The sequence below is a fragment of the Marmota monax genome, unplaced genomic scaffold (genome assembly GCF_021218885.2).
Source record: "Marmota monax isolate L192 unplaced genomic scaffold, Marmota_monax_Labrador192_F-V1.1 WCK01_AAM20220418_F8-fsc00067, whole genome shotgun sequence".
NCBI classification, from domain to species: domain Eukaryota; kingdom Metazoa; phylum Chordata; class Mammalia; order Rodentia; family Sciuridae; genus Marmota; species Marmota monax.
Window position 1 is genome coordinate 6,688,689 of NW_026695065.1, and position 9,744 is coordinate 6,698,432.

Below are 9,744 nucleotides of genomic sequence, written 5' to 3' on the forward strand. Positions count from 1 at the left end.
AGGCTGCACGCATGCCAGGCGAGCGCGCTACCGCTTGAGCCAAATCCCCAGCCCAATAGTTACAATTTTTAATGTTCTTCATTCCTTTTTTATAGATCCAGATTTCCATTGGACATTATTTTCCTTTTGCTTCAAAGAAATTCCATTAGCATTTGTTTATTTGAGCCTGCCGGTGATGTTGATGACTCCTTTCAGTTTGAATACCAGAGAAAGTCTTTAAAACATTTAAATTAAAAAGAAGATTTTGCCTGGATAAAGATTTCTAGATCAACAATTTTTTTTTATTTCACACTTTAAGGAGGTTGCTCCACAGTCTTTTAGTAGAATTGTTCCCAATAGGAAATATGATATCATCTTTATTATTATTCGTCTGTACACACATGTCATTTTCCTCTGGCTGCTTTTAAGATTTCCTCTTTATCACTGGTTTTAAACAATTTGATTATGAATTGCCTTGGTGTAGTTGCCTTCATGGTTCTTGTTTGGAGTTCTGACATATTTGTTGGTTTATACTTTTAATAAATTTTGGAAAATTTTCATGTATTATTTCTGTGACCATTTTTCATGTCTCCACCTCTCTTGCTCTTCAAAAATCCCAATTCCATGCACAGGAAGCTGCCTAAAGTTGTATCATAGTTTACTTATGCTATATTCACTTTATTTTTATTTTTCTGCATCTTTTTTTCATAGTTTCTATTGCTAGGTGCTCAAGTACACTGATGTTTTCTTGTGCTCTTCTTAGCTTTGCATTAATCCAATATAGGAGAGCATGAACTCAGTTCCCACTATCACGAATTATGCAGTAGAGTTTCCCACATTTGAGGAAATCACAGGGATCAGATTGTCTAGAATGCAATGAAAATGCCTCGCCCTGGGAAAAATCCTTTGTGATCATAGTATCTTCCCTGCCAGGTAAGTATTCTAGTGCATTTCTTTATCAAACATTATATTTTCCTTTATAAATTTTTCTTTGGGATCTTTTCTATGTCTTTTATGTTGCTACTTAACTTTTTAACACATGAATACAATTATAAAAAATTTTAATTGCCTTGTCTACTGATCAGTTCTTTGTCAATTGATTATTCTTTTCATGGTGGGTCTGATTTTCCTACTTCTCTTCATTACTGGTAATAATTTTGGATGCACAATATTGTGAATTTTTTACTGTTGGATTTTGGATATATTTATATTCCTAAAAATATTCTTGAAACTTGCTCAGAAGTGAATTGAATTTGAAGTTACTTGGAAACAGTTTGGTCCTTCTACATCTTGCTTTTAACATTTCTTAGACTGGACCAGAAGAGAAGTTTAGTCTATTGATAATAATTTCCCACTATGTTGAAGCAATATGCTTCTGTGTACGCTATTCAATGCTATATGCATTATGATATTTTCTAGTCAGGCTTGTGGGAACAGGTATTATTTCTGGCCCTGTGTAAATATTTAGTAATTCCTTTACAATCATTTTATGTTGCTCTCTCCCCAGTCTCATCTCTTGTCCCCACACATGCTTTATGATCAATAGTCTGCTGAATACCCAACAGGGAACCCTCGGTAGATCATCAGGCTGGAAAAATGCGGCAGAGAAGAAATCAGAAAACTGAAGTACAACTCTACTCACCGTTGCTAAACATAAGGGCATGTGATGAGCATGAAGAAGAATGCTAGCTATATCTAGGTGTAAATAAAAGCCCCTAGCTGACAGTCAACAAAGAAAAGAAGGACCTCAGTCCTACAACTGACAAAACTGAATTCTGCCAAAAACTTGAGTGAGCTTGGAAGCAGATTATTTCCCCATAGCCTCTAGAAGTAAATGCAGTCCTGTCAACATCTGTTTCAGTATTGTGAAGTCCAGAGCAGAAAACTCCTGTGAAATGTACTGTACTGGACTTCTGACTTACAGAACTGAGATAACAAAATGCCTAAGTTTATGGTGATTTTGCTATAGCAGCAGTAGAAAACTAACACCCCCAAGAGGAGTCTTTTGGTATATTTGGGCTTGAGCAGTTCATGTTTTTGTCTGGACTTTGCCATGATTATGGAGTAGTCTTGATTTTATTTGCATGGTTACAAAGTGATATCATCTAATGTTGATGATATATGAAATTGTGTATGTTAAATGGGAGAACACGGAGAGTTTGTTGTGAGTGTGCGGCAAACTTGTAGTCACACCAAAACAGAAGAGATAGTACCAGGCCAGCTTCTGGATGTAGAAAGTTGATTTTATTGCTATTGTTTTTGCTGTTTGTTTGTGTTTCTCAGCGTTTATGTACTGAGCTGCCTGCTAATTTTATTCATCCTAGCTTTAAAACACACTATTCAAATTAATGATTCAGTGAAATTACAAACCATTACATGCTATGGTTCTTTAGGTTAATTATAACCATAAAAGTTAAATCTTCCAGTATCAAGGTATGCTGTTAAGAAAGCTGGATATCATTCAAGGAATTAATGGTTATTTTTCAGTGTTAAGTATGGTTAGAATATAGAGATCAGGGGAGAAATTATAGGTGCCAAAATGAATGCAATCTGGCTTTTAAAATCAATTTACTTATTTTTCACATGTAGTGAAAATTAGTCCCATTTATAACAAATAGAAGTGGATAACTGTGGGAAATATTGTTTATGTTTTAAATAGATCTTTTCATTGTCATTATAATTTTAAAGACAGGAGAAAGAAATACAGCACTGAAATATAGTCATTAAAATATGCTCCATGTAATTATTACCTCAGTTATTTATTCATTATTATACAGGGTGAAATTGGTACTATATTATACAAAATACCTATAAAGATACTAATCTCTTTTTCCTACAATATATGTGGCTTCATATATTGTAGGAAATTCATCATAAGAATGAAACTGTTCACTCTGATTATCAAAAGAAATTCAAATATTACAGGCACATCTTACAATTCACTAGGATCTCCAGATCAGCCCCCAACTGACCATCATGTAATCTCTGAAAATAGTATGGAATTTCTAAAATTTTATCTGGTTTAATTCATTTTTTCTACTTCTACTGATCTCTGTGGGTTCAACCATGACCTCCAAAGATATTCTAATATTTGAGTGAGAGTTGACACCTTCATTCTAGATATTTAGCTAATCTGTCCCTACTCCATTGTCTGGTTAATTGTCAGAATAAATAATGTATATGTTATGTTTTTCAGGCACAAAAGGTTATGATGAATTTATTTTGAAATAACATTTATATTATTAGTTACGTATTTTATATTTAGAATAAATTACTCTAGTTTCACTGAATAGTAATAATTAAGATTTATTATTAATTTTATTTTCCATATTCCAAACTTGTTCTAATGGGAAATCTAAGAAATTTAGAAGCTTAGGCCAATGGGACCAAGTTAAATTAATAAAGGATTAAAATATCTGACATATAAGATATTTTCCAGGACATTTTTTCAATGGTATGCTAAATCCATTCAAGATGACAAGTAGTCTTAAAGGAAGCATTCATGAGTTATTAACACAACAGTACAGTCTTTTCCTCATTAATACAACAATACATTCTTTTCCTCAAATGACATTATATTTAATGAACAGACAAGTAAAATTGAAAATCCCATTTTCCTAGCTTTCCAATGAATTTCATTATCATTAAGTGTGTAATAAAAAGAGCATCTACTTAACTAAGTTTGTGAGTGCATTTTGAGTATTTTGTACCAATCTCCACTTTATATCAGATATGGAAAATAACAAAGAAATATTGTATTTTTTTGTACAAGGGTTCCCAAAATGAGGAAGTTAAAAATGAAGGGAAAAAAAGATGATGATTAAGATGAACTTTGGAGACTTTCACACTCCCTTAAACCCTGTGTACCTTACTTAAGTGTCTAATGTGTAAGATCTGCTTTCATGAGAAGAATGACCTTATCATCTATAATTTCTATAGCCAAGTTGGTAATTAAAGCTAGTTTTATTAACTGTGCATAAAGTTCATAAGTTCACATACTATCTTGCTCATTCAGGCTGATATAACAAAATGCCATATACTACTTAAGTTATAAACAACAGAAACTAATTTCTTGCAGTTCTGTTAGCTAGAAAGTCCATGATCAAGGCAAAGGTAGATTCAGTAATCAGTAAGGGCTTGTTTCCCAATACAAAGATGGCACCCTCTCACTGTGTCCACACATGGAGGAAATGCCAAGATAGCTCTGTGGGGTTTCTTTTGTAAGAGCACTAATAAAAGCCACCATTCATACAGGTTCCACTCCTGTGAACTAATCATCTCTCAATGGCTCCATCTTCAAGTTATCAGCACTTTGGGAATTAGGATTTCAACATATGAATTGGGGCAGGGCACAAACTTGCTATGTCCATAGCACATGCTGAATGAAGGATTCAATTTTCCTTTCCCTCTTTACTAACATCTTTTTTTAAATAATCTGAGGTGTCTTCTAATATGACCATTTTTTAAAATATTTACTTTCTAGTTATAAGTGTACACACTGTCTTTATTTTACTTTATGTGGTGCTTAGGATTGAACCCAGTGTCTCACACATGCTAGGCAAGCGCTCTACCTCTGAGCCACAACTCCAGCCCCTAATATGACCATTTTGTCCTTGAACCTTTCCCTCCTCACTTTCTTCTTTCTACTTTCAGTCTAATGGACAAGTACAGGCACATGCAACACTTAGAGATGGTTGAACAAATTCATATCCAATAGTCATTTAGAGAGAACAAACTTTACTGCGAATTTCAATAAAAAAGTACAAAATGTTATAATTTTAGTATCTACTTAGTCAGATACTGGCAAGGTCTTTAACATATAGAGACTAGGTATTGCAAAATTGGTGCTCATTTGTCCATTATATGCACTATATTCTCAGCAAAACAAAATGACCAAAAAATACATAAAACTGATGTTTGAAAATGCCCATGTATGAACACACTAACATATTTTGCAATTGTTTCTTCCCACCTCCTCCATATCACTGAACAAGTACAGACAGTATTATACTATTAAACCACAGAGGTGGTATAATAGTTTCATTCCCAAAAGACTATTTCATATGAATTTTAGTAAAAAAAAATATATCTACACAGTAGCATTTTAGTACTTTTTCATTGGGCATTTCTAAACATGTAGACAGACTAGAATTTTCAAAGAAGGGCTCAATTTTTCCACTATGTACATGACAGTCTGGAATAAACTGCACACATGTAACAATAGTTCTAATTTGAAAATGTCTTCAAAATATGAGCTTATAGCCCTTCACCAACCCAGTGGACTGTAATGCTCAAATTTTCATAAGACAATCCTTCCTAGGAATTTCAACAGAAAATATACAAAATCTCTTTACTAATCTTACTTTTGTCCTACACTGACAACCTCTTTAACATCTAGATTAGGACTCATTTGTCTTTTATATACACTGTGTACACAGTAAGGTAAAACAAAACCCATAGAAATAAGATACAATTCTTAGCTCATGGTAAGCACACTGGCACAGTGCTCCCAAGGACCAGCACACAACTCTGTAATACTCAACGGGGGATTTGGCTATCCACCCCCCAAACATTTCATAAGAATTTTTTTTAATTATTGGTTGTTCAAAACATTACATAGTTCTTGACATATCATATTTCATACATTTGATTCAAGTGGGTTATGAACTCCCATTTTTACCACATGTACAGTTTGCAGAATCGCATCGGTTACACATCCACGTTTTTACATACTGCCATACTAGTGTATGTTGTATTCTGCTGCCTTTCCTATCCCCTACTATCCCCCCTCCCCTCCCCTCCCCTCCCTTCTTCTCTCTCTACCCCCTCTACTGTAGTTCATTTCTCTCTCTTGTTTTTTTCCCCCTTTCCCCTCACCTCCTCTTATATGTAATTTTGTATACCAATGCAGGTCTCCTTCCATTTCCATGCAATTCCCCTTCTCTCTCCCTTTCCCTCCACCTCTTGTCCCTGTTTAATGGTTATCTTCGTCTCATGCTCTTCCTCCCTGCTCTGTTTTGAGTTGCCCTCCTTATATCAAAGAAGACATTCGGCATTTGTTTTTAAGGGATTGGCTAGCTTCACTTAACATAATCTACTCTAATGCCATCCATTTCCCTGAAAATGCCATGATTTTGTTATTTTTTTAGTGCTGAGTAATATTCCATTGTGTATAAATGCCACATTTTATATCCATTCATTTATTGAAGGGCATCTAGTTTGCTTCCACAGTCTAGCTATTGTGAATTGTGCTGCTATGAACATCGATGCAGCTGTATCTCTATAGTACGCTCCTTTTAGGTCTCTGAGGAATGGTCCGAGAAGGGGAATAGCTGGGTCAAATGGTGGTTCCATTCCCAGCTTTCCAAGGAATCTTCATACTGCTTTCCAAATTGGCTGCACCAATTTGCAGTCCCACCAGCAATGTACAAGTGCACACTTTTCCCCACATCCTTGCCAGCACTTGTTGTTGTTTGACTTCATAATGGCTGCCAATCTTACTGGAGTGAGATGGTATCTTAGGGTGGTTTTGATTTGCATTTCTCTGACTGCTAGAGATGGTGACCATTTTTTCAAGTATTTGTTGATTAATTATATATCCTTCTCTGAGAAGTGTCTGTTCAGGTCCTTGGCCCATTTGTTAATTGGGTTATTTGTTTTATTATTGTTTAATTTTTTGAGTTCTTTATATACTCTGGATATTAGGGCTCTATCTGAAGTGTGAGGAGTAAAAATTTGTTCCCATGACGTAGGCTCCCTATTTACCTCCCTTATTGTTTATCTTGCTGAGAAAAAACTTTTTAGTTTGAGTATGTCCCATTTGTTGATTCTTGTTTTTAACTCTTGTGCTATAGGTATCCTATTAAGGAATTTGGAGCCCGACCCCACGAGATGTAGATTAGAGCCAACTTTTTCTTCAATCTGACGCAGAGTTTCTGGTTTGATATCAAGCTCCTTGATCCATTTTGAGTTAACTTTTGTGCATGGTGAGAGAAAGGGATTTAGTTTCATTTTGTTGCGTATGGATTTCCAGTTTTCCCAGCACCATTTGTTGAAGATGTTATCCTTTCTCCATTGCATGCTTTTAGCATCTTTGTCAAATATAAGGTAGTTGTAATTTTGTGGATTGGTCTCTGTGTCCCCTATTCTGTACCATTGGTCCACCCGCCTGATTTGGTACCAGTACCATGCTGTTTTTGTTACTACTGCTCCGTAGTATAGTTTGAAGTCTGGTTTCTCTATACCACCAGATTCACGCTTCCTGCTTAGAATTGCTTTTGCTATTCTGGGTCTTTTTTTTTTCCAGATGAATTTCATGATTGCTTTATCTATTTCTACAAGAAATGCCAATGGGATTTTGATTGGCATTGCATTAAACCTATAGAGAACTTTTGGTAATATCACCATTTTGATGATGTTAATTCTGCCTATCCATGAACAGGGTATATTTTTCCATTTTCTAAGATCTTCTATTTCTCTCTTTAGGGATCTGTAGTTTTCATTGTATAAATCTTTCACCTCTTTTGTTAGGTTGGTTCCCAAGTATTTTATTTTTTGAGGATATTGTGAATGGGGTGGTTGCCCTCATTTCCATTTCAGAAGATTTGTTGCTGATATACAGGAATGCCTTTGATTTATGCATGTTGATTTTATATCCTGCCACTTTGCTGAATTCATTTACTAGCTCTAGAAGTTTCTTTGTAGACCCTTTTGGGTCTGCTAGGTATAGGATCATGTCAATCGCAAAGAGTGCCAATTTAAGTTCCTCTTTTCCTATCGTTATGTCTTTAATTTCTTTCGTTTGTCTAATTGCTCTGGCCAGTGTTTCGAGAACTATGTTGAATAGAAGTGGTGAGAGAGGGCATTCCTGTCTTGTTCCAGATTTTAGAGGGAATGCCTTCAGTTTTTCTCCATTTAGAATGATGCTAGCCTGAGGCTTAGCATAGATGGATTTTACAATATTGAGATAAGTTCCTGTTATCCCTAGTTTTTCTAGTGTTTTGAACATAAATGGATGCTGTACTTTGTTGAATGCTTTTTCTGCATCTATCGAGATGATCATATGGTTCTTATCTTTAAGTCTATTGATGTGGTGAATAACATTTATTGATTTCCGTATATTGAACCAGCCTTGCATCCCAGGGATGAATCCTACTTGAACATGGTGCACAATTTTTTTGATATGTTTTTGTATCCAATTTGCCAGAATTTTATTGAGGATTTTTGCATCTAGGTTCATTAGAGATATTCGTCTGTAGTTTTATTTCTTTGAAGTGTCTTTTTCTGGTTTCAGAATCAGGGTGATGTTGGCCTTGTAGAATGAATTTGGGAGGGCTCCCTGTTTTTCTATTTCCTGAAATTACTTGAAAATATTGGTATTAGTTCTTCTTTAAAGGTTTTTTAAAACTCTGCTGTATACCCATCCGGTCCTGGGCTTTTCTTGGTTGGTAGTCTTTTGATGGCTTCTTCTATTTCCTCAATTGATATTGGTCTGTTTAACTTGTGTATATCCTCCTGACTCAATCTGGGCAAATAATATGACTTAAGGAATTTATCGATGTCTTCACTATCTTCTATTTTATTGGAATATAGGGTTTCAAAATAATTCCTAATTATCTTCTGTATTTCTGTAGTGTCTGTTGTGATATTGCCTTTTTCATCCAGTATGTTAGTAATTTGAGTTCTCTCTCTTCTTCTCTTCGTTAGCATGGCTAAGGGTCTGTCGATCTTATTTAATTTTTCAAAGAACCAACTTTTAGTTTTGTCAATTTTTTCAATAGTTTCTTTTGTTTCAATTTCATTGATTTCTGCTCTGATATTAATTATTTCTTGCCTTCTACTACTTTTGCTGTTGTTTTGCTCTTCTTTTTCTAGGGTTTTCAGATGAAGTGTGAGATCATTTATTTGTTGTTTTTTTTTTCTTTTTTTGAGGAATTAACTCCAGGCAATGAATTTCCCTCTTAAATCTGCTTTCATTGTGTCCCATAGATTCTGATATGTTGTGTCTGTATTTTCATTTATCTCTAAGAATTTTTTTGTTTCCTCCTTTATGTTTTCTGTAACCCATTGATCATTCAGTAACATATTGTTCATTTTCCAAGTGATGTAGGATTTTTCCTTCCTTCTTTTATCATTGATTTCCAGTTTCATTCCATTATGATCATATAGGATGCATGGTATTATCTCCACACCTTTATAATTTCTAAGGGTTGCCCTGTGACATAATATATGGTCTATTTTTTTGAAGTATCCATGTGCTGCTGAGAAAAAAGTATATCCACTGATGATGGTTGATATATTCTATATATGTCGGTTAAGTCTAGGTTATTAATTGTGTTATTGAGTTCTATAGTTTCTTTATTCAACTTTTGTTTGGAAGATCTGTCCAATGGTGAGAGAGGTGTGTTGAAGTCACCCATAATTATTGTGTTGTGGTCTATTTGACTCTTGAATTTGAGGAGAGTTTGTTTTATGAACGTTGCAGCACAATTATTTGGTGCATAAATATTGATAATTGTTATGTCTTGTTGGTGAATGGTTCCCTTTAACAGTATATAGTGTCCTTCCTTATCCCTTTTGATTAACTTAGTCTTGAATTCAATTTTATTCGATATGAGGATGGCCACCCCTGCTTGCTTCCAAGGACTGTGTGAGTGGTATGATTTTTCCCAACCTTTCACCTTCAGCCTGTGTATGTCTTTTCCAATCAGATGTGTCTCCTGAAGGCAGCATATTCTTGCGTCTGTTTGTTTTTTTTTTTTTTTT

The 9,744-nt window shown here is 34.7% G+C and overlaps 1 non-coding gene across 1 annotated transcript; it reads right to left on the minus strand.

The window, feature by feature from the left end:
* Nucleotides 1-759: 759 nt before the first annotated feature.
* LOC124081625 (U1 spliceosomal RNA) lies at nucleotides 760-920 on the minus strand. The gene has a single exon (XR_006848086.1). It is a non-coding gene; the product is annotated as a U1 spliceosomal RNA (small nuclear RNA).
* Nucleotides 921-9,744: the final 8,824 nt, after the last annotated feature.